The sequence below is a fragment of the Lampetra planeri genome, chromosome 14, assembly GCF_965212315.1.
Source record: "Lampetra planeri chromosome 14, kcLamPlan1.2.h2, whole genome shotgun sequence".
NCBI lineage: Eukaryota > Metazoa > Chordata > Hyperoartia > Petromyzontiformes > Petromyzontidae > Lampetra > Lampetra planeri.
The window spans coordinates 647,612-673,947 of NC_136120.1; the positions used below are offsets into that span (position 1 = coordinate 647,612).

The following is a 26,336-nucleotide window of genomic DNA, read 5'->3' on the forward strand; positions in this document are numbered from 1 at the left end:
CACAACTTTCATGGTGCGTACGGCAGTAAACGACTGAAATAAAGCAATGCTGCGCAAAGAACGCTTGAGACCTGCAACACATTTGTATTTCACTTTACCCGCGATCAGCAGGCACACTCCGTTACGCTTCCGCACACGGATCATATGACAGATGTGACGTCACAGCTCACTTGCCGTGCAAAATATCTGCAATATTGCGCCCCCCCCAAAAAAAAAACATACAAAAGTGTATTTTTATGATTTTTGCATGGTGTACAGTCTGGGAAGTACCCACACGGCAAATGTCAAGTTTGTTGCATGCCGGGAAGTACGCTAAACATTTTGAACAGACACGATTACAAATTTCCCTTTTATAGATATGAGAATAGATGACACGGATGTGAAACGTATTAATCTGGAATGGCATCAACCGTTTACAAGTTCCCCATAATATATTTTTTTGGGGTTAGATCGCGTATAAATATAAATGTCGTTAAACCTGCCACCACCCGACACAGCCAATTAGTAAGGTTTGTCACGTAAACAAAACATGCCTATTTGTTACTAGTACAGTACACCGGTGTGTTGGAGAGTAAACCCTGGGAGTTAAACGGTTGGTGGCAGGTTCAACTAAACATTTATATTGACGCGATATAACCCAAACACCTCATGTATAATATTGGTCGCGAAAGCCTATGTGTTTACAAGTTTCGTTCGACATCTTTGCGTCTTCATCATTGTGATCATCATCGACAGCCATTGTCAGTCAACTGCTGGATGAAGGCCTCCCCAAGCCGCCACCACTCCTCACGCAGTCCTCATCAATTGTCGCTCATTCCGCTTTCTCTCAACCTCTCCACTGCTAGCCTGCTCTCTCTCTCTCCTAGCCTCTCCACTGCTAGCCTGTTACCGTACACTCTGCTAGCCTCTCACTATATCTTCTGCTAGCTTCTCTACTGCTAGCCTTCCGCTATACACTCTGCTAGCTTCTCCACTGCTAGCCTTCCGCTATACACTCTGCTAGCTTCTCCACTGCTAGCCTTCCGCTATATACTCTGCTAGCTTCTCCACTGCTAGCCTTCCGCTATGTACACTGCTTGCCTCTCTACTGCTAGTCTTCGCGCACTTACGCTTAGGATTCCACTAGCCTCTACTGCTAGCTTGTCTGCCCTCACTTTTCCAATCTCACCCTTGCCTCCAGTGGGGGATCAGCCATCACCGCTGTAGAGGGCGAGGTGTGGAGTGCGCGGCCCCGAACTTCTCTTGTGTTCACTCTTCTCTTCACTCCAACCAACTCAACTCCCTGCCTCACCCGTTCCGTATTTATCCTGCTGCTCATTAAACGCCCTAATTAAGCTGGCATCCTCCTGTCGCCTCCCGCACGTGGCGTCCGCTGCTATCGCCTCAATCTGCAGACTCAGAGGCGCCTACTCCACGCCTGCATTTGCAGCCAACCAATCACGGCTATGCATCTTAATTGTCCGTCTCTCTCGCGTTGCTTTCTCTCGCAGCACCTCTTCGCCCTGATGTGACCTCACTGTCCGCGGCTCACAAGTGCATGCACACTGTTGGCAAAACCCCACGCGCGTTACTCCACTACACATACGTCGACTGGATTAAACCGATTTTAATGCTCGTGACATAGACTTCTAAATGTAATTGCGAATTAAAGTTTGCTTGGCAGCATCGATTTTTTTTTCTCCCAGACCACAACCTGAAAACCAATGCCCAACTCCGTGAGCGATACGAACCGCCAGCTGATTCAAGTGCGTTTTCACGGCTTTGCCAGCACTCACTCTTCAAGGTGACTTGCCAGGGCCCTTGAAATGTCCCTTCTGAAGATGACTGCGAGGATGGTCACAGCCAGCTCGCGCATTTGGGTGATTCAACGAAGAACTTATCTATATATGCAGGAGGCAGTTTCCACCCGACAGATTAAAATATATATACACAAAGTTTTCACCGGACGTGCCCTGTCCTTGATGTCGGTGTTTGTCCTTAAATCTTTCCAAAAACTGCATGCAGCATCGCAATGCCAAGTTTAGTGTCTTGCACACAAGCCGTTTGGGCTGAAGTCAGTGGTGTAATTGTGTTTTTGTTGTTGTTTTAACCGAGCGGTTAACGTTAAGACATAGGGGGCGAGATGGTATGATCTGGTTTCGCAGATTAAGCGTGCTTGCAAAAGTAATGCATTATATTTGGACGCCCGCGCTCGCCTAATCAGCTGCTCCTCACTCGTCCGTGGGTCGCGGTGGTCACTTGGACGCAAAAAGCTTTCGCAAGTTAACCGATGAAAACGCGGCGACTCCAAATGACACGCTCTCCATCGTCAGCCGCAATGTACGTGGGTAAACAATACTTTGTTTTTGTTAAATATGTTACTTATACATTTCAAAAGCAAACTCATGTCCAGAAAAAATCGGGAAACAAACGCTGATGGCAATTTCTCAACAATTGTATGTTTACTCATGTCCTCCGCTTAGCATGGTTGGCTACGTACGGTGCGAAAGAAGTTCAACAGAGGAGAGGGTGCATACATACAAGGGAGAAGCTTACAATGGCGATTCACTCTGGCTTCCCAAGACGACGTCAAGTGGGTAGATGAAGCGTGTCTGCAACAGATCTTGGTGGGCAGGTTGATGCGATGAGTTGCGTGATATCTGCCACCCACGGCTGTTTAATATCCAACGTGCAGGGGGAGCAGGTGGGCGTGGTTGGGAGTGGGGGGTCGAGAGCTTTGCACTTTAAACTCGGCCACTGAAGTTCGACTCCCGGTCGTGGCCAACGTCAGCGGTGAGACGTGAACCCGTCTCGGGCCACCCCTTGTTGCGGAGACCGGAGGATCGCGATCCATCCAGCAGTGAATAGAGGATGGCCGATGAGATTTACACATGCTTAATTGTAGGTGGGCTCAGAGTGGAGATGGATGGGAGCTTGACAACACCTTCATTTCGTGGGAAGGAAATAAGCGGTCGTACACATCTACATGGTCTACAGTCGCGTGTTGGTGATGAACTCGGAACTCTCACGGCCCCGAGTGGAGCAGCCTCGCGAAATGCATAAGGGGCCGTCCAAGAATGACGTCACGCACCTGGGGGGGGGGGGGGGGGTCAGACATTTGTGACGATGTCTGACGAAGTTAGGGGGAGTTTGAGAAATGTGACGTCACGTAAAATGCGCAACTTTAAATAGATATAGGCAACACGTTCTACTTAATTAAATAAGGCTTTTGATACATGTTTTCTCCTACAACATCAGAGTACAGCGGGACATTAAATACGCGCTACAATGACAATAGTTTGAAGCCAATTGAAGCATGTTTAAATTTTGTGGGGGGGGGGGGGCAGAGCTTTGTGACGTCATATTTAAGGGGGGGGGGTCTGACTATTTGTGACGTCGTGTGACGAAGGGGGGTAAAAATCGTCCAAAATCGCGTGACGTCATTTATGGATGGCCCCTAATTAGGTGGGTGCCTCGCAAACAAGATACTAGAAGCGATTGCGGTCTTCTCATGGTTGGGGGGCTCACGATGACATTGCCTTAGCCACCATCATTGCCCTCACTGTCACCGTTATTAACGCTGCCACCACCGTCATCGGCATCGTCAGTAATGAATCACACCGGGCGTCACGACCACTGTCATCAGTGATTCATAACGAAATATCTCCAAAACCAGCATCATCATAATTGACTACCACTGAACTCACCACCGCACCTCCCATTAGCACGGCTGGCTACGTACGGTGCCAAAGAAGTTCAACATACAGCAACTATGCCAACTATAATCGGTGATCAAACAACATAGACAAAGATCCCCCGTATATCTTTAAAAAGACTGTAGGAGCACGCGCTGTTTGCGAGCACCTATGAAGGCCGGAACGGCACACGAGGAAGATGTCTGCCAACACCACGCCCGGGCCGCCTTTGTTTCCCCAGGGCCGCTGCTCACGCACCAGCGACCCAAGGAAGGCTCACGAGGGGTTCCGATATTCATCACTGATGTTGACCGTGAGCGGGAATGGAACTCGAGTGTCTTGCGGGTCCGTAGCGCAGTGCGCTCATGACCACCACCACCAACCACTACCAACCACTACCGACCACCACCACCAACCACTACCTACCACCACCACCGTCGTAACTCGCAGCTGCAGTTCACTACGTGGCCAGTGTGCGGCGCGCGCGCTCCAACTCCGAGTGGCGCTGAGCACAAAGTTTGGGTTCGTGGTCGCGCTCATCGTGCATGACGACCCCCATGTTGCCGTTCATATTGCAATGCACTGCTGTTCGGTGTGGTGTCCGACGTTTCGTGTTGGGAGCTTCTTCAGGAACCGAATTGGCGATTGTCACGACGTTTACGCTGCACGTGCTGGGAGCTTCAGGAATTCTTCACGAGCGTAAGAGGAAGCTATTTGCAAGTACCAGAGCCGGCGAAGCGGCAACGCGTTGAGACACCGTTACCATCATCGGGGACAGCACGCGGTTCAACCAGAACAACAAAAAAACACAGCGCAGAGCTACAGAGCAGTTGAGAACCCACGCAGGTGTTCTGGGCACAGGAGGAGCAGACCAAGAGCATCACGAACTCACGTTGAACTTTACCGGTAACTTCGTGGCCACCAGGACAATCAGTAGATATTGTTTACATCCCAAAGGCAAAAGAAAGTTCCGCTTGTACATCTATATAATGGACGTACAGCTTACGTGTTTAGCCGAATGGAAACAACAGCTGTGCATAGCCGGTTAGCGCATTGCGCTGGGCGGCATCCTGGCCACGGCTGTCATCGGTGGCAAGTGATATCTGAATCGGTGGTCATGGACGTCCCGCTTTTCAAATAGCACTGGTCAGGGTGGTGAAGTATGGTCGAACACAGTTTGGAGGGAGGGAGGGGGAAAGGCCTCATCCACAAGAGTATTCATAATAAAGAGCTGGACTGGGCTTCACGTTACAACTCTTAAACAGTCACACCCTGGTGCTGCGTCTCCCTCCCTTTACGTCGTTTCGCAAATACGTCGTAGCTGTATTGATAACGCCACTGCCCGACCTGCGTCCATTCAAACCCACACACTCACGTCGCGCACAGCATCGTCGCCTATCAGCCTTCGCCTCCACCACCACCTGTTGTAAGTCGCCTTGCTTTAACGTCGTTTCGATATTCGTCGTTTGCACCTTTCGGGAACGCACCCCCGACGTACACTAATGCAGCATAAATAAATCAAGTAGTTGCGGTGTCCGGAACGGCGTTTAGGTGATTTAAACACGTTCCTTCGGAGTGGGCAGGTAGGAACTTGGTTGGACAGCGCATTCGTGCGATCCGTGTCACGCGGCGCAAGCTGCGTGGGGCGGCGCGTCAAGTGGTGCTGAGCCCGCCCGAAGCGCTCTATGAAATACAAATCGAGGGCGTGGCTATGCACGACAAACAGACAAATAATCCCTGGTGGGTAGTGTTGAACTGTTGTTCCTACCTGTGATATGTTAACTCTTATCGACTACAACTTTGATTGTAGTGCTGTTCATTGCTGACCCGATGACATGTTGGTCTTCTGGATCTGTGCTCAGCAACCATAACGAATGAAAACAAGCCACGCATATTCCTTCGAGTAAAATTGTCCACTGGCAAAATATCACCTCGTGGAGATGCCGGGGATTGAACCCAGGACCTCCCACATGCGAAACGTGCGCTCTACAACGTAGGTACATCCTCATGGTGGTTCTATCTGGGTGCAGTTCCACCTAGGTACGGGGTGAAATTTCGTCAACAGCTTCTTCCTCTCCCTCGTCACCCCACTCACTCTCCTGTTGGCCCTGGGCCCTGAACCCATCGAGTCTGCACAAAGTCCAAGCAAAATATATATATTTTAAACAAAAATAAATAACAATAATACATGTGGATGGATCCTATAATGCTTTCCCAATTTATTCTTGGAAATATTACTGGTAGGAACCTCCTGGTTACACCAGCCCACAGGGGATTATTGTGTCCGTCCGTTCATCGTGCATACAAAAATTGGAGGGGTGGGGCTGGGTGGAGAGGGGAGGGTGGGGAGGGGCTGGGTGGGGAGGGTGGGGAGGGCCTGGGTGGGGAGGGACTGGGTGGGGCTGGGTGGGGGATGGTAGGGGTGGGGCTGGGTGGGGAGGGGCTGGTCAGCCCGTGGTGCCCTGATAAAACTCAACGTTTAACCTACTCACGCCGGCTTGTGCCAGCCCTCACAGTCGGCCATACTTGCGGAATACACCACGCCGCCGTTGACCCTGGCCATTGAACGAGCAACCCAACGTTCCTACCAGCTCCCTCCGTAGGAATGTGTTAAATTCGGAAATAAAAAAAAAGTGTTTTGGATACTTTTAAGCACTTGTTTTCATCTCCAAATTTTTAAATAAGCCATTTGATAACTGTGTGCATCCCTAGTTATACAAATAAAAAGTTCCTGAAATCAACATAAATGCATCCGAAAGGTATAGTTCATTTAGGGTACTATTTACGAAAGTTATTGTGCACCCCGATTACAGGGACATTGACACAGCCAATTGATTTTAGAAATTAACCTTTGTTGGAAACATAAATTAACTAAAAGGTTCCAACATGGAGATGCCAGGGATTGAACCCGGGGCCTCACACATCCGAAGCGGGTGCTCTACCACTGAGCTACATTCCCACCACACTGGGTCAGTCTGAACCCAGTAATGTGACCTCGTTGTGTAAGGGGGCTATCGGGGTCATGGCCTGATTTGAAGAATCTACTCGGAAATCTCGCAGATCTGTTCTTTTTCCCGGTTGTTAGATAGCGGCACTTGGAAGCAAGCATTACCTGGGCTACTTCCGAGGACCATGAAAGTGACATCTCATCCAAATTAGGGGTCATCACAAAGAACACACGGCTAGATGAATATGGCCCAGTGGCCTAATGTCTAAGGCACCAGCTTCCGGTAGCTGGGGGATTGTGGGTTTGAGTCCCATCTGGGTCTTTAGTGTTTTGTTAAAAATTCAACGATCTTATTTCTTCTTAAAATTCCAATTTGATTTCCCATTAAATTACCTAGGCATAATTTACCTCTACTCTTTTCAATAAAATTTCCCAAGTATCCTGATATAATTCCACTCGTTGAGTTCTCCAGACTGATTTTCGTCTAAACCACCACTCGGCAGGTCACAACACTTTTCTATCGGCTTCTTCCACGCACTGCTCGAATTTGGAAGTCCATGCAACGACATCAAGTCTAATAATCTTTCTAATTTCCATAAATATGTTAACTCTTAACTACTACAACTTTGGTTGTAGTGCTGTTCATTGCTGACCGTATGACATGTTGGTCTTCTGGGATCTGTGCTCAGCAACCATAACGAATGAAAACAAGCAGGCGTTTTGTCCAGGCCACGCATATTCCTTTGAGTAAAATTGGCCACTGACAAAACGTCACCTCGTGGGGATGCCGAGGATTGAACCCGGGGCCTCACACATGCGAAGCATGCGCTCTACCACTGAGCTACATCCCCATTCCGGTTCAACCTGGGCGCAGTTCCACCTCGGTACGGGGTGAAACTTCGTCATCAGCTTCTTCCTCTCCCTTGTCACCCCACTCACTCTGCTGTTGGCCCTGGGCCTTGTACACATCGTGTTTGCACAGAGTCCAAGCAAAATGTATTTCTTTGAAACAAAAAGAAATAACAAGAATACATGTGGATGGATACTATAATGCTTTCCCAATTTATTTATTCTTGGAAATTTTTAATTCGGAAATAAAAAGTGTTTTGGACACTTCTAAGCACTTGTTTTCATCTCCAAATGTTTAAGTAAACCATTTGATCACTGTGTGCATCGCTAGTTATACAAACAGCAAGTTCCGGAAATCAAGACAAATTCATCCGAAGGTATCGTTCATATCGGGTAATATTTACGAGAGTTCACGTGCACCCCGATTACAGGGACATCGACACAGCCAATTAATTTTGGAAATCAACCATTGTTGGAAACATAAATTAAATAAAAGCTTCCAACATGGAGATGCTGGGGATTGAACCCGGCCCCTCGCACATGCAAAGCTTGCACTCTCGCACTGAGCTACATCCACACCACGCTGGCAGCCAGGCAGGTAGCCAACCCCCTTAACTATCGGCCCCTCCCCTTACCCCCCCTCCCTTAGGCCCCTCCCCCCAACCCCCTTACCTTAGGCCCCTCCCCCCCTCCCTCAGGCCCCTCCGCTGACGTAGGCCTCGGCAAGGTAAGGTAAAAGTTAAAAGGTAAAAACGAGCCTATTTTTACCCTACCTTTTACCTTACCACAATACAATCACTCTACCCTACCTCTTACCCTTTAGCAGGTAAGGTAAAAGGTAAAAAGCAACGAGCCTACCTTTTACCCTACCTTTTACCCTTACCCCATACAAATTACCCAATTACAGGGTAATTACTAGGGAACTACACATGAACAAGGTTTATATCGGTAAATGCTAGGTAGAGCGCCTTATTCATATAAAATACTCTCGATGATTCCAATTTTACACGCTTGTTGTTGTTGTCATTGTTGTCGCTGTTGTTGTCGTCGTTGTCATTGTTGTCGTTGTTGTCGTCGTCGTATCCTCAAATCTTGTAACTAAATTTTTACCCACTTCCTAATGTGGTATCGACTGCAAACTTGGTATACTTATGTCATACTGATGACAACACTACTGTATATTCTACCATTAAATCTTTTTTTAGATGTTATGTTACGGCTTGGGTCTAATTGTCCACGGTCAACTGACATTGGCTGTAAATCACCACGGCCACTTACGTTATGGCGAACTTCAGGGCCACTTCCTGGAGTCGTAGAGTTCTGTTATTACTCGTACATTTCATAAAAGCGTGTTTTTAAGAAAGTTTGTTTTAATATTACTTATTAAATGGAGGCCACGGACTGTGCCACGGAGCTTTTAGCGGTAAACAAGGTACCATATTTACTGGGTAATACTTTGCGCTACCTTTACCCTACCGGGTAATTCTTCCGAGCTACCTTTACCCTACCCTTTACCTTACCCCTTGGCATGTCGACATCTTTACCTTACCTTGCCGAGGCCTACGCTGACGCCTCCTCCCTTAGGCCCCTCCCCTGACCCCCCCCCCCCCCATATACTTAGGCCCCTCCCCTGACCACCCCCCATATCTTTTGGCCCCTCTCCTGACCGACCTTCCCTTAGGCCCCTCCCCTGACCACCCCCCCCCAATATCCTTAGGCCCCTCCCTTGACCCCCTCCCTTAGACCCCTCCTCTGACCCCTCCCCCTCAGGCACCTCCTCTGACCCCCCACTCAGGCCCCTCTCCTAACTCCCACCTTCCTTAGGCCCCTCCCCTGACCCTCCTCCCTTAGGCACCTCCCCTCTCCGAACCCAGCAGAAGGTCTCCACCAATCAAAGAGCTGTTTATATTATATATTTATTTATGCATGACAGACAGACAAAAAATCCCTGGTGGGCAGTGTGAAACATATTGTTCCTACCTGTCAAACTTCACAAATAAAGCATCCACAGAGTCGCACTTGGTATGACAACCTAGTCCACAAAAAAAAGTGTATTTTAATTTCAAAATAAAGTTGCCGACATATACATGAAATGTAAGTCAACTTTCTGAACAAATAACGTTCTGACAGTCTAACTTGAGCCGTCGCTAGCAGTCCAGTGTGTTGGGTAGCGCTCGTTATGAGTAAAGCTATCGTTTTGTATCAACCCACTGCTGCATGAATACATTCCGCACCCATTGCGGTTTTGGGGGTTGCTTGACCATACTTCACCCATGCCTGCGGGTGCCGGCTGGTCGAAGCATGTTCCAAGACCGCTTTTGGCGAGATATTTAGTGACTGTTACCACTGGTTTGTTAGCCATGGCCGGGGATCGAACTCCAGTGTCCGCGCTCACAGCAGTGCAGTGCGTCCACTGAAGTGAACTTAGTTATCGACATTGCTCAATTATGCCATTTGGCAATGCACCGGAACAACATTTGGTTACATTTTAATTGGAAGTAAAATAGCACTGTATTGCACCATCTAGTGCTGTTAATGAGTAGCACCTATGAAGACAGCGCACGAGGGGATGAGTGGCTAGCACCACGCCCGACCGCCTTTGTCTCCCCAGTGGCGATGTTTACACACCGCACCAGGTACTCATTTGAGGCTGAGTCGACCTAGGGGAGGCCTTAGGACCCGTTCATACACGTAAACACCTACAGACAGAAACACACGGACACGAACATAAAAATTGGGCTCGCCGGTTCGCCCCATCGACTGTTGTGGCGAGTATCATTCGCGTGCATCCATGTGACCCATGGCCGCCTTTGTCTCCCCAGTGCTGATGTTAAAGATGGGTGGGAGTCCCAGGCCACACCAGGGAAATTGGTGATTGTGCCTCCTCGTGTCCTGCTGTCCCGCATAATCACCAGGCTTGATCTTCTATTGTTGAACGAAATGTTCCCCAGGCAGTCGCCATCTCTTACGGTCTCACGATTCCACAGTCAATCCCGTGAACAGATTACGTTGCTCCATCAATCTCGATCGAACTCCCGGTGTTGGAGGTGCCAGGACAGCAGGACATGTGGAGATACTTCAACCAGCTTCCCTGGTGGCCTAGTGGTTAGGATTCGGCGCTCTCACCGCCGCGGCCCAGGTTCGATTCCCGGCCAGGGAACACTTTTTTATATATAATAAAAAAAGTTATCTTCTTCTTTACGGAAAAGTTTAACTGCTTTAAAAAGACACCAAGAGCCTCATTCCGTGACGGGAACTGAACCCATACCGCAGCACTGAGAGCTTCGAATTTAAATCACCAGACCACCAGAGAAGTTGGAAGATGTACCTCCACGTGTCCTGCTGTCCCGCATCATCACCAGGCTTGATCTTCGATTGCTGACTGAAGTGTTCCCCAGGCAGTCGCCATCTCTTATGGTCTCACGATTCCACGTAAATCTCGTGAAAGATTCCAATGCACCATCAACTCTCGAGCGAGCTCCCGGTGTTGGAGGTGCCAGGACAGCAGGACACGTGGAGACACCCTCCACCAGCTTCACTGGTAGTCTAGTGGTTAGGATTTGGCCCTTTCACCGCAGCGGCCTGGGTTAGAGTCCTGTTCACAGAACACTTTTAACGTAAATAATTAAAACTTTCGTGACTGCAGGAATTCATATTCTTGGTTCGTTCTGTAATGTCACGTAAATAAAAAAAGAACAGAAATTTAATTTTTCTGTTTTTTAAATGATAAAAGAAAAACAACAACAATAAAATTAGTTAAATAAAAGTACAAATTCGTAGGTTTTTTGCTTTTATTATTTTCAATTGATTTTTAGTATTATTTTCATATTTTTATTTTAAAATTTTATTGTAGGTTTTTTGCTTTTATGATTTTCCATTCATTACTTTATCTTATTCTATTTTTATTACCTTAAAAAAGTGTATTTGTATTTTCTTAAAAAATAGTATTTTTATTTACGTGACTTTACCAAATTAACCAATTATATAAATACTTTTAATTCACGCATCGTGGAACGGCTTTGAAAATGAAACCAAAAGACTATTTCCCTTACCAGGATTCGAATCTGAGCGGGGACGGAGGGAGCGCCAAAACCTAACCAGTTGCCACACCATGGAAATTGGTGATTGTGCCTCCACGTGTCCTGCCGTCCCGCATCATCACCAGGCTTGAACTTCTACTGTTGAACGAAATGTTCCCCAGGCAGTCGCCATCTCTTGTGGTTTCACGATTCCACAGTCAATCCCGTGAACAGATTACATTGCTCCATCAACTCTCGAGCGAGCTCCCGGTGTTGGAGGTGCTAGGACAGCAGGCCATTAGAAGACATCTCAACCAGCTTCCCTGGTGGTCTAGTGGTTAGGATTCGGCGCTCTCACCGCCGCGGCCCGGGTTTGATTTCCTGTTAGAGAACACTTTTTTTTATATATAATTAAAAACGTTATTTTCTTCAATACGGAAAAGTTTAACTGCTTTAAAAAAGACATCAAGAGTCTCATTCCGTGACGGGAACTGAACCCAGACCGCAGCACTGAGAGCTTCGAATTTTAATCACCAGACCACCAGGGAAGTTGGAAGATGTACCTCCACGTTTCCTGCTGTCCCGAATCATCACCAGGCTTGATCTTCGATTGTTGACTGAAGTGTTCCCCAGGCAGTCGCCATCTCTTATGGTCTCACGATTCCACGTAAATCTCGTGAACAGATTACATTGCTCCATCAACCCTCGAGCGAGCTCCCGGTGTTGGAGGTGCCAGGACAGCAGGACATGTGGAGACATCTCAACCAGCTTCCCTGGTGGTCTAGTGGTTAGGATTTGGCCCTTTCACCGCAGCGGCCTGGGTTAGAGTCCCGGTCACAGAACACTTTTTTATATATAATTTAAAAAGTTATTTTCTTCTTTACGGAAAAGTTTAACTGCTTTAAAAAAGACACCAAGAGCCTCATTCCGTGACCGGGAACTGAACCCAGATCGCAGCATTGAGAGCTTCGAATTTTAATCACCAGACCACCAGGGAAGTTGGAAGATGTACCTCCACGTGTCCTGCTGTCCCGCATCATCACCAGGCTTGATCTTCGATTGTTGACTGAAGTGTTCCCCAGGCAGTCGCCATCTCTTATGGTCTCACGATTCCACGTAAATCGCGTGAACAGATTCAAATGCACCATCAACTCTCGAGCGAGCTCCCGGTGTTGGAGGTGCCAGGATAGCAGGACACGTGGAGGCACCTCCAACAGCTTCACTGGTAGTCTAGTGGTGAGGATTTGCCATTTCACCGCATTTTTTTCACCGGATTTGAGTCCCGGTCACAGAACACTTTTTACTTAAATAATTAAAACTTTCGTGACTGCAGGAATTCATATTCTTGGTTCGTTCTGTAAAGTCACATAGATAGAAAACAAAGAAAATTTTTAATAAAATTTAATGAAAAAGAACAAAAATAGAATTTTTCTTTTTTTGAATGATAAAAGAAAAACAACAACAATAAAAATAGTTAAATAAACGTAAAAATTCATAGGTTTTTTGCTTTAATTATTTTTAATTGATTTTTAGTATTTTCATATTTTTATTTTAAAATTTTATTGTAGGTTTTTTGCTTTTATGATTTTCCCTTTATTATTTTTTGTCTCATTTCATTTTTATTACCTTAAAAAAATATTTTCTAACATTTTTTTTATTTTTATATACGTGACTTTACCAAATTAACCAATAATATGAATACTTTTCATTCACGCGTTCGTGGAACGGCTTTGAAAATGAAACCAAAAGACTATTTCCCTTACCAGGATTCGAATCTGAGCGGGGGCGGAGGGAGCGCCAAAACCTAACCAGTTGCCACACCATGGAAATTGGTGATTGTGCCTCCACGTGTCCTGCTGTCCCGCATTATCACTGGGCTTGAACTTCTACTGCTGACCGAAGGTTTTCCCAGGCAGTCTCCATCTCTCATGCTCTCACGATTCCACGTAAATCTCGTGAACAGATTCCAATGCACCATCAACTCTCGAGCGAGCTCCCGGTGTTGGAGGTGCAAGGATAGCAGGACACGTGGAGGCACCTCCAACAGCTTCACGGGTAGTCTAGTGGTTAGGATTTGCCATTTCACGGCAGCGGCCTGGGTAAGAATCCCTGTCAAAGAACACTTTTTACGTAAATATAAAAGTTAACTATTTTTTTACTTAAAACTTTCGTGACTGCAGGAATTCATATTCTTGGTTCGTTATGTAAAGTCATGTAAATAAAAAACAAAAAATAATAAAACATGCAATTAAAAAGAATAAAAATAAAATAAATATAAAAATGCATTGAAAATTATGAAAGAAAAAAACAACAATAAAAAGATTTCGATTTAAAGCTTTCGTGACTGCAGGGATTCATCTTCTTGGTTCTTTTGGTAAAGTCACGTAGAAGGGAAGCAAGCAGCCGTCCTCAGGTGAAAACCAGGTCCGTCGAGGCGACAGAGTCTGAATGAAACAGCACACGAGCTTGGAGCATATATATAAGCTGGGCGCCTTGACAACGGAATTTGCATATGAAGAGGAATTTAGCATATTTATGGGAAATGCAGGAATCTGATTAGTACTACATATGCATGTGCATTATGTAGGATTAACAGCATCAAAGGGAGCTGCAGTTGATGCTGCTGCTGCAGTTGCTGCTGCTGCAGTTGCTGCTGCTGCAGTTTCTGCTGCTGCTGCAGTTTCTGCTGCTGCTGCAGTTTCTGCTGCTGCAGTTGCTGCTGCTGCTGCAGTTGCTGCTGCTGCTGCAGTTGCTGCTGCAGTTGCTGCTGCTGCAGTTGCTGCTGCTGCTGTTGCTGCTGCTGCTGCAGTTGCTGCTGCTGCAGTTGCTGCTGCAGTTGCTGCTGCTGCAGTTGCTGCCTTATCCATTTTAATATAACACTATGTATTATTCTACCCACCCTAATGTGTATAACACTGCTATATATTTACTATACAATTACGACACCATACATTACTCTGCACACTGCACCATGCCAGTGAGTGGAACGCGGTCTGAAAGTCACCGTAAACGTGAACACAATCAGTTAAGATCCGAAATGGTTTATTACGTCCTTCCAATGATTGCTAAGCCAGAATCCATCATCTCGGTTGAAATTGTCTCTGTGTTTGTATATGTGGATCGCCTCATGAACGAATCTCTCATGATAGCCAGATGGCTTGCAGAGAACCTCTGTCTTGGAGAAGTCAATGTCATGTGAGCCCACTGAATTGTAACAGTGATCTGCCACGGCTGAGGTGTTTGTCCTACCGTGTTTCAGGTCTGCTTTATGTTCACGGATGCGGTCCGAGACATGTCGTTTGGTTTCTCCAATGTAACTGCTACCACAGAGGCAACTTAGTTTGTAGACGCCAGGGTACTGTATGTCTGGAACCAAATCTTTTACAGACGGGACCAGATCACGGATTTTATGTACTGTGTTGAATCGGACCTGGATCTTGTGTTTAATCAGGATTCTGGAGATCTTTTTTGTGACCCCAGCAATGTAGGGTAAGGTGATGGTCTTGAAAGGCTCCTCAACAGGATCCTTCTTGATGGTTGGAGTGATGGCCTTGCGGATTGTGTAGTCGGAGTAACCATTAGCCTTAAGAGCTTGGCGTACGTGTTTGAGTTCACTGCCAATGTGTTCCTGGTCGGAAATGCATTGGGCTCTATGGTATAGAGTCTTGATGAGGAAATTCTTCTGGGATGGATGGTGGTGGGAATCCGGTTTTAGGTAAGCATCCGTATGGGTGGCTTTCCTGTAGACAGAGTGGCTCATTGAACCATCAGGTCTCCTTTTAATTAGGACATCCAAAAAGGGTAGCTTGCCATCTTTTTCGACTTCCATGGTGAATCTGATGGCTGGGTGTATGGAATTGATGTGGTCGAGAAATTGGTCTAGAGCAGGCCGGCCATGTGGCCAGATGACAAAAGTGTCATCTACGTACCTCTTCCATAAGGTCGGGCGTAGAGTGGCAGTCTTGATGGCGTCAGTCTCAAATTTCTCCATGAAGATGTTGGCTACAACCGGAGATAGGGGGGAGCCCATTGGGGTGCCCTCAGTTTGCTTGTAGAAAGTTCCATTCCAGGTGAAGTATGTATTGGTTAAGCAGTGTCTCACCAGGGGGGGTACCCCAGCATTCAGTCCTTGATGAACCAAGTCTTCAATCATTGCGATGGTGTCAGGTACAGGAACTTTGGTGAATAAGGAAACCACATCAAAACTGACAAGCAGGTCGTCTGGGGACAGGGCAATCCCTTTATTGTCGATACCAGGTCAGTAGAGTTTAGTACCGCAGAGGTGGTTTTTCCAGTGAAAGGCCGTAGGATTTCAGGCAAAAAACGAGCCAGTATATAGGTGGGGGAGTTGATAGTAGAGACAATGGGACGAAGAGGTGTATCTTCTTTATGTATCTTTGGCAAGCCGTATAATCTTGGTGGCCTGGCTGCAGAAGGTTTCAACGAGAACTGTTTGGTCTGATCAATTAATGCGGATGAATCAGAAATGATTTGCTTGGTTTTATAGACGAGGCTGTTGGTGGGGTCTCTTTTTATTTTTGCATAGCTGCCATCGTTGAGTAGTTCTTGGATTTGTTGTTGTATTCTGTTTTGTCCATGATGACAGTGGCATTGCCTTTGTCGGCTGAGAGGATGACAATGTCATCCCTCTTTTTTAATTGAGCTAATTCAAAACGCTCATCTTTGCTGATGTTGCTAGCTGGCATCTTAGCGTTTTTGAGGGTTGCGGAGATGTCAGATCTTGCTACGTCTGCAGCGATGTGACTCAGGCCCTTGAGAGCTACATCTACTCTAGCAATTATATCATTAACTGGTATGTGTCTAGGTGTGACTGCAAAGTTTAGTCCTTTAGCTAAAACGGATTTCAGGCCTTCAGAAATAGAACTGTTACTGCGATTAATTACGACTTTGTTAACATCTAGCTTTTCAATGTGTGGGTCCGGTTTCTTATTTGAGAGGCGATCGAATTTGGAAATCAAGTTGTCCTTACATTTGGTCGACATAGCGGCAGCTAAAGAGGCAGTCATTTTATCTACATGTTCCCAATCCGATGTGGACATTTTTGCACTCAAAGATAAGTGTGATTTGTAGAGTGTCTTGTCTAACTGATCTAGATCGGTGCGCGTAAGTCTGATTTTCTCTGAGATAAGAGCTAAGCTAGTTCTAGACAGAATTCGTTTAGCATTAGAAGAAGTTACAGCAGCAGATGTTAGTGTAAATGCGTTTGGTATTACCTTAGAGTCGCGGCATCTCTTCAGAAAGGTGAGAGACTCGATTAGCTGAGCCTTCTTATCCCGGAGCTTGTTAAAGGATCTCAAAGTTATGTGGAAACCCTCCCCGTAGAGGCGGTTAAATTTCGATTTAAAGCTTTCGTGACTGCAGGGATTCATCTTCTTGGTTCTTTCGGTAAAGTCACGTAGAAGGGAAGTAATAAAATAATAAAAATAAAACATAATAAAATTATTCTCACGACGTTTCGGCCACAACGCTGTAACTTCTTCTAATGCTAAACGAATTCTGTCTAGAACTAGCTTAGCTCTTATCTCAGAGAAAATCAGACTTACGCGCACCGATCTAGATCAGTTAGACAAGACACTCTACAAATCACACTTATCTTTGAGTGCAACAATGTCCACATCGGATTGGGAACATGTAGATAAAATGACTGCCTCTTCAGCTGCCGTTATGTCGACCAAATGTAAGGACAACTTGATTTCCAAATTCGATCGCCTCTCAAATAAGAAACCGGACCCACACATTGAAAAGCTAGATGTTAACAAAGTCGTAATTAATCGCAGTAACAGTTCTATTTCTGAAGGCCTGAAATCCGTTTTAGCTAAAGGACTAAACTTTGCAGTCACACCTAGACACATACCAGTTAATGATATAATTGCTAGAGTAGATGTAGCTCTCAAGGGCCTGAGTCACATCGCTGCAGACGTAGCAAGATCTGAAATCTCTGCAACCCTCAAAAACGCTAAGATGCCAGCTAGCAACATCAGCAAAGATGAGCGTTTTGAATTAGCTCAATTAAAAAAGAGGGATGACATTGTCATCCTCTCAGCCGACAAAGGCAATGCCACTGTCATCATGGACAAAACAGAATACAACAACAAAATCTTCTTCTTGGTTTTTTCGGTAAAGTCACGTAGAAGGGAAGTAATAAAATAATAAAAATAAAACATAATAAAATGAAACAATTCTCACGACGTTTCGGCCACAACGCAAGCAGCCGTCCTCAGGTGAAGAATGAGACAATCCAAGCTAGGAGCTTACATATAAGCTGGGTTGGGGGTGGGAGAAGAGCGCCTTAACAAAAAGAATGTGCATATCAAGAGGAATTTAGCATATACATGGGAAATGCGCAGGGGGCGGGGGGGCTTCAAAGTCATACCATGCCCACGCACTATGCAGGATCAAGAGCACCAAGGGGGGGTGCAGGGATTAGCATTAACAAAGGAAAGGAATGCCAATGATATGTAGCTGCAGTTACTAAACAACACCGTAGAAAACTAAAGTATAAACTACATACAAAAAACTAAAATATAAACTGCATAGCACCATCAGTATACTTACTATACTCTACAATAAGCTGAGTTACTAACAGCAAGTAATACATTACAATTCTACGTCGTAAAAGTTATATAATATGCTTCCATCTAAACTTTATTCTCTTACATCAACCGAGCATATACCGTACTATATACTGCCATAGATAAACCCAACATTAAATTATATACTGTATTGCAATAAACCACATTTCAACATAACACTATGTATTATTCTACCTACCCTAATGTGTATCAAAATGGTTTATTACGTCCTTCCAATGATTGCTAAGCCAGAATCCATCTTCTCGATTAAAATTGTCTCTGTGTTTGTATATGTGGATCGCCTCATGAACGAATCTCTCATGATAGCCAGGTGGCTTGCAGAGAACCTCCGTCTTGGAGAAGTCAATGTCATGTGAGCCCACTGAGTTGTAACAGTGATCTGCCACGGCTGAGGTATTTGTCCTACCGTGTTTCAGGTCAGCTTTATGTTCACGGATGCGGTCCGAGACATGTCGTTTGGTTTGTCCAATGTAACTGCTACCACAGAGGCAACTTAGTTTGTAGACACCAGGGTGCTGTATGTCTGGAACCACATCTTTTACAGACGGTACCAGATCACGGATTTATGTACTGTGTTGAATCGGACCTGGATCTTGTGTTTAATCAGGATTTTAGAGATCTTTTTTGTGACCCCAGCAATGTAAGGTAAGGTGATGGTCTTGAAAGGCTCCTCAACAGGATCCTTCTTGATGGTTGGAGAGATGGCTTTGCGGATTGTGTAGTCGGAGTAACCATTAGCCTTAAGAGCTTGGCGTACGTGTTTGAGTTCACTGGAAATGTGTTCATGGTCGGATATGCATTGGGCTCTATGATATAGAGTCTTGATGAGGGAATTCTTCTGGGATGGATGGTGGTGGGAATCCGGTTTTAGATAAGCGTCCGTATGGGTGGATTTCCTGTAGACAGAGTGGCTCATTGAACCATCAGGTCTCCTTTTGATTAGGACATCCAAAAAGGGTAGCTTGCCATCTTTTTCGACTTCCATGGTGAATCTGATGGCTGGGTGTATGGAATTGATGTGGTCAAGAAATTGGTCTAGAACAGGTCGGCCATGTGGCCAGATGACAAAAGTGTCGTCTACGTACCTCTTCCATAAGGTCGGGCGTAGAGTGGCAGTCTGGATGGCGTCCGTCTCAAATTTCTCCATGAAGATGTTAGCTACAACCGGAGATAGGGGGGAGCCCATTGGGGTGCCCTCAATTTGCTTGTAGAAAGTTTTGTTCCAGGTGAAGTATGTATTGGTTAAGCAGTGTCTCACCAGGGGGGGTACCCCAGCATTCAGTCCCTGATGAACCAAGTCTTCAATGATTGCGATGGTGTCAGGTACAGGAACCTTGGTGAATAAGGAAACCACATCAAAACTGACAAGCAGGTCGTCTGGGGACAGGGCAATCCCCTTGATTGTCGATACCAGGTCAGTAGAGTTTAGTACCGCAGAGGTGGTTTTTCCAGTGAAAGGCCGTAGGATTTCAGACAAAAAACGAGCCAATTTATAGGTGGGGGAGTTGATAGTAGAGACAATGGGACAAAGAGGTGTATCTTCTTTATGTATCTTTGGTAAGCCGTATAATCTTGGTGGCCTGGCTGCAGAAGGTTTCAACGAGAACTGTTTGGTCTGATCAAATAAAGCGGTTGAATCAGAAATGATATTGTTGGTTTTAGTGACAAGGCTGTTGGTGGGGTCTCTTTTTATTTTTGTATAGCTGCCATCGTTGAGTAGTTCTTGAATTTTGTTGTTGTATTCTATTTTGTCCATGATGACAGTGGCATTGCCTTTGTCGGCTGAGAGGATGACAATGTCATCCCTCTTTTTTAATTGAGCTAATTCAAAACGCTCATCTTTGCTGATGTTGCTAGCTGGCATCTTGGCGTTTTTGAGGGTTGCAGAGATTTCGGATCTAGCTACGTCTGCAGCGATGTGACTCAAGCCCTTGAGAGCTACATCTACTCGAGTAATTATATCATTAACTGGTATGTGTCTAGGTGTGACTGCAAAGTTTAGTCCTTTAGCTAAAACGGATTTCAAACCTTCAGAAATAGGCTTGTTACTGCGATTAATTACGACTTTGTTAACATCTAGCTTTTCAATGTGTGGGTCCGGTTTCTTGTTTGAGAGGCGGTTGAATTTGGAAATCAAGTTGTCCTTACATTTAGTCGACATAGCGGCAGCTGAAGAGGCAGTCATTTTTTCTACATGTTCCCAATCCGATGTGGACATTGTTGCACTCAAAGATAAGTGTGATTTGTAGAGTGTCTTGTCTAACTGATCTAGTTCGGTGCGCGTAAGTCTGATTTTCTCTGAGATAAGAGCTAAGCTAGTTCTAGACAGAATTCGTTTCGCATTAGAAGAAGTTACAGCAGCAGATGTTAGTGTAAATGCGTTCGGTATTACCTTAGAGTCGCGGCATCTCTTCAGAAAGGTGAGAGACTCGATTAGCTGAGCCTTCTTATCACGGAGCTTGTTGAAGGATCTCAATGTTATGTGGAAACCCTCCCCGTAGAGGCGGTTAAATTTCGATTTAAAGCTTTCGTGACTGCAGGGATTCATCTTCTTGGTTTTTTTTCGGTAAAGTCACGTAGAAGGGAAGTAATAAAATAATAAAAATAAAACATAATAAAATGAAACAATTCTCACGACGTTTCGGCCACAACGCAAGCAGCCATCCTCAGGTGAAGAATGAGACAATCCAAGCTAGGAGCTTACATATAAGCTGGGTTGAGGGTGGGAGAAGAGCGCCTTAACAAAAAGAATGTGCATATCAAGAGGAATTTAGCATATACAAGACCATCACCTTACCTTACATTGCTGGGGTCACAAAAAAGATCTCCAAAATCCTGATTAAACACAAGATCCAGGTCCGATTCAGCACAGTACATAAAATCCGTGATCTGGTACCGTCTGTTAAAGATGTGGTTCCAGACATACAGCACCCTGGTGTCTACAAACTAAGTTGCCTCTGTGGTAGCAGTTACATTGGACAAACCAAACGACATGTCTCGGACCGCATCCGTGAACATAAAGCTGACCTGACACACGGTAGGACAAACACCTCAGCCGTGGCAGATCACTGTTACAACTCAGTGGGCTCACATGACATTGACTTCTCCAAGACAGAGGTTCTCTGCAAGCCACCTGGCTATCATGAGAGATTCGTTCATGAGGCGATCCACATATACAAACACAGAGACAATTTTAATCGAGAAGATGGATTCTGGCTTAGCAATCATTGGAAGGACGTAATAAACCATTTTGATACACATTAGGGTAGGTAGAATAATACATAGTGTTATGTTGAAATGTGGTCTATTGCAATACAGTATATAATTTAATGTTGGGTTTATCTATGGCAGTATATAGTACGGTATATGCTCGGTTGATGTAAGAGAATAAAGTTTAGATGGAAGCATATTATATAACTTTTACGACGTAGAATTGTAATGTATTACTTGCTGTTAGTAACTCAGCTTATTGTAGAGTATAGTAAGTATACTGATGGTGCTATGCAGTTTATATTTTAGTTTTTTGTATGTAGTTTATACTTTAGTTTTCTACGGTGTTGTTTAGTAACTGCAGCTACATATCATTGGCATTCCTTTTCTTTGTTAATGCTAATCCCTGCACCCCTCCTTGGTGCTCTTGATCCTGCATAGTGCGTGGACATGGTATGACTTTGAAGCCCCCCCGCCCCCTGCGCATTTCCCATGTATATGCTAAACTCATCTTGATATGCACATTCTTTTTGTTAAGGGCTCTTCTACCACCCCCAACCCAGCTTATATGTAAGTTCCTAGCTTGAGTGTCTCATTCTTCACCTGAGGACGGCTGCTTGCGTTGTGGCCGAAACGTCGTGAGAATTGTTTCATTTTATTATGTTTTATTTTTATTATTTTATTACTTCCCTTCTACGTGACTTTACCGAAAAAACCAAGAAGATGAATCCCTGCAGTCACGAAAGCTTTAAATCGAAATACAACAACAAAATCCAAGAACTACTCAACGATGGCAGCTATACAAAAATAAAAAGAGACCCCACCAACAGCCTCGTCTCTAAAACCAAGCAAATCATTTCTGATTCAACCGCATTAATTGATCAGACCAAACAATTCTCGTTGAAACCTTCTGCAGCCAGGCCACCAAGATTATACGGCTTGCCAAAGATACATAAAGAAGATACACCTCTTCGTCCCATTGTCTCTGCTATCAACTCCCCCACCTATAAACTGGCTCGTTTTTTGTCTGAAATCCTACGGCCTTTCACTGGAAAAACCACCTCTGCTGTACTAAACTCTACTGACCTGGTATCGACAATTAATGGGATTGCCCTGTCCCAAGACGACCTGCTTGTCAGTTTTGATGTGGTTTCCTTATTCACCAAAGTTCCTGTACCTGACACCATCGCAATCATTGAAGACTTGGTTCATCAAGGACTGAATGCTGGGGTACCCCCCCTGGTGAGACACTGCTTAACCAACACATACTTCACCTGGAATGGAACTTTCTACAAGCAAACTGAGGGCACCCCAATGGGCTCCCCCCTATCTCCGGTTGTAGCCAACATCTTCATAGAGAAATTTGAGACTGACGCCATCAAGACTGCCACTCTACGCCCGACCTTATGGAAGAGGTACGTAGATGACACTTTTGTCATCTGGCCACATGGCCGGCCTGCTCTAGACCAATTTCTCGACCACATCAATTCCATACACCCAGCCATCAGATTCACCATGGAAGTCGAAAAAGATGGCAAGCTACCCTTTTTGGATGTCCTAATTAAAAGGAGACCTGATGGTTCAATGAGCCACTCTGTCTACAGGAAAGCCACCCATACGGATGCTTACCTAAAACCGGATTCCCACCACCATCCATCCCAGAAGAATTCCCTCATCAAGACTCTATACCATAGAGCCCAATGCATTTCCGACCAGGAACACATTGGCAGTGAACTCAAACACGTACGCCAAGCTCCTAAGGCTAATGGTTACTCCGACTACACAATCCGCAAGGCCATCACTCCAACCATCAAGAAGGATCCTGTTGAGGAGCCTTTCAAGACCATCACCTTACCCTACATTGCTGGGGTCACAAAAAAGATCTCCAAAATCCTGATTAAACACAAGATCCAGGTCCGATTCAACATAGTACATAACATCCGTGATCTGGTCCCGTCTGTAAAAGATTTGGTTCCAGACATACAGTACCCTGGCGTCTACAAACTAAGTTGCCTCTGTGGTAGCAGTTACATTGGAGAAACCAAACGACATGTCTCGGACCGCATCCGTGAACATAAAGCAGACCTGAAACACGGTAGGACAAACACCTCAGCCGTGGCAGATCACTGTTACAATTCAGTGGGCTCACATGACATTGACTTCTCCAAGACAGAGGTTCTCTGTAAGCCATCTGGCTATCATGAGAGATTCGTTCATGAGGCGATCCACATATACAAACACAGAGACAATTTCAACCGAGAAGATGGATTCTGGCTTCGCAATCATTGTGTTGTGTATATGCCCCCTTTTTATTTTTATTTTATATTATTTTTTTTAAGAATTATTCTGACAACATATATAATATCGTTTTTTAATAGACACGGGGCAACGTGGAACGAACACGCCCCCACACTTCCACAGATGCGCGCATACCTCATTTCAAAGGAAAGAGGGCATGAAAGAGGGCAATCAAGGTCATAAAAACTCCCCGAATTTCACACAAGAGGAACAAGAGAGGGGAGAATTGCAGGCGGGGGGGGGGGGGGGGGGGTTAGAATGACACCCTTTCGTTAAAAAGCCTTACAAAACCAGGCACCACGGAGGAAGAGATAGTTATATTCTTAACAAAGAAACAGCATTGACGACAAAAAGCACAGACGGGTCTTTGAACCATGTTAGATACACAAAGTTACCAACTTAGCCATGAAGTAAGCAAACAGTATCCATCCTCACTCCAATTGAAAACCAGACTACAGTCTGCACCAGAGTCGCGATTCATCAATTGTTAATTAAATACGGACATGATTTACCTTAAATTATTTCTACGCATCAAAGAATAATTATGGCATCTATTTCGCTCCAAAACAAAATTCCTAGCCGGGATATCAGATTAAATAATCACAAGAAGTCAAATGATGAGTACGGAATTAAAGTGGATATCCTAGAGGAGCTAAGGGCGGAGAAGCCTCTCAAAATTAACCAAACACAACACCCCATGGGAAGCGAGCAACACGGCCGTCTTTGTCTTTCCGAGAGGATCTCCACACGCAGCACAAAGCCAGGAAATTGCCCCAATAAAGGTTGGAACACATGCCTCCGAAGATAATAAATAAGCGCATGCGCCGGGTGCTTTCACCGTGGAAACAACCGTCTTTGTCTCCCCGCAACACGGACAGCAAAAATTGCACACACGAGCAAATAACATTTCCATGGGAGATCAGGTCATGATGAAACATCGTGAACACGGTTTCGGCATAACTTGGGCATAATGGAAATAAATCGCATTTTAACTTCCAAACCAAAAACAACTTAAGCTGTGTGAGACAAAATATATGATCCCCGAGCAAGGGGGGGAATAATTAAGCTCGCTTAACGCGTAGGTTTTCGCGACAAATATTATTCAGTAACAAAAACATGGATTCGAATATTTTTATATATATATAACTCGACGCGAATCATCGGGCTGATTAATGGATAACTTAGGTGGCGCCGTCACGAGGCCCCCCCTCCACCCCTTCTTCCAGAACGACACACAGCTGTGTCTTCAAAGCTAATAAACACACGGACAAACACGCACGCGAAACACACGGACGGACACGCACACGACACACACACGGACGCAGATGGTTCACACCCACAAGGAATGTTTTATGACAGACTTTGAACAACTCGGGAAACTGAGTGGAATTCCCAGATATAAGCCAAAGGAAAATCCATCCAAAACAGATCGTCCGGGCCACGGGCCCCACCAGAGATCGTCAAGAAGTTTTCGTCATCCAGAATGACGAGGTTCGCGGGGTAGCGACGTGCCGCTACAAGCCGAGGTCTGCACCACCTGAGAAGAATCGCTACCCTGAGTCGCCGAGCTGCGAGTGAAGCCAACAAAGACGCCAACGTCCACCCTGCCACGAACGAAGCATCGCTCCTCGTCAGAGTGACGACCAGCGAACAACCCGCAGGAAAGGCGGAGATCGCCACCGAGCACCACCGAGCGCCACCGAGCGCCACCGAGCGCCACCGAGCGCCACCGAGCGCCACCGAGCGCCACCGAGCGCCACCGAGCGCCACCGAGCGCCACCGAGCGCCACCGAGCGCCACCGAGCGCCACCGAGCGCCACCGAGAGCCACCGAGCGCCACCGAGCGCCACCGAGCGCCACCGAGCGCCACCGAGCGCCACCGAGCGACACCGAGCGACACCGAGCGACACCGAGCGACACCGAGCGACACCGAGCGACACCCAGATCGACCAGCATTAACCAAAACAGACTCGTCATCCCGCCGTGGAGAAAGAGAGTCAAAGTCTTCCGAACGAGCGCCGTCAGCATCCAAGGACCGCCAAGCGCCGCCGCTCACCTCACTGCGGAGAAAGTCTCGGCTGCAACTCGCACGGACAGAGGTCGTATCGCTCCCCACATCCAGACTCAAGGAAGCACAGAGAAAATCTTGTCAAACCAGCTCCCTTTGTCATAGAGTCTCGCCGAAGAATTAATTAAAACAGAGCCAGATTCGCTCTCCCACACACACGCCCTCACCCACCATTATATCAAACATTCCGTTAAAAGGATTTTATACTTGCCGATGAATCTATTGACATATACTTTCGCCTCTGGGATACAATAAGTGCTTTTTATTACCGCAAAATAAAGTGTGTCATGCTTGTTTTCAAACTCGGCCAGTCACCGATTGTGATCGATACAAAAACGAACTAATGAGATGCCTGGTGGAAAGGTAGAGGTTACGATTGTTAGGAGGGTTTTAGCCATTCAGTTCGTTAAATGCACAATATCGCAAATGCATAAGAGTTTTGAGTTATTCAATTTAGTAAATGCATAGTCTCGCAAATGCATAAGTGTTTATTCATTCATTTTAGTTAAATGCATAGTCTCGCAAATGAAGAAGTATTTTTAGTTATCCATGTTCGTTAATTGCATAATTTTGCTCATGAATTATGGACGCATGTTTAACCTGCATGATAGAATGTCACATGCTTGTTAGAATAAAATTGTTATCACAGAAGCATAT

The 26,336-nt window shown here is 45.7% G+C and overlaps 3 non-coding genes across 3 annotated transcripts; 1 reads left to right on the forward strand and 2 right to left on the reverse strand.

The window, feature by feature from the left end:
• Positions 1-6,561: 6,561 nt before the first annotated feature.
• On the reverse strand, positions 6,562-6,633 carry TRNAP-CGG (transfer RNA proline (anticodon CGG)). The gene has a single exon. It is a non-coding gene; the product is annotated as a tRNA-Pro (tRNA).
• A 767-nt stretch (positions 6,634-7,400) lies between these two features.
• TRNAA-CGC (transfer RNA alanine (anticodon CGC)) lies at positions 7,401-7,472 on the reverse strand. The gene has a single exon. It is a non-coding gene; the product is annotated as a tRNA-Ala (tRNA).
• A 3,086-nt stretch (positions 7,473-10,558) lies between these two features.
• TRNAE-CUC (transfer RNA glutamic acid (anticodon CUC)) lies at positions 10,559-10,630 on the forward strand. The gene has a single exon. It is a non-coding gene; the product is annotated as a tRNA-Glu (tRNA).
• Positions 10,631-26,336: the final 15,706 nt, after the last annotated feature.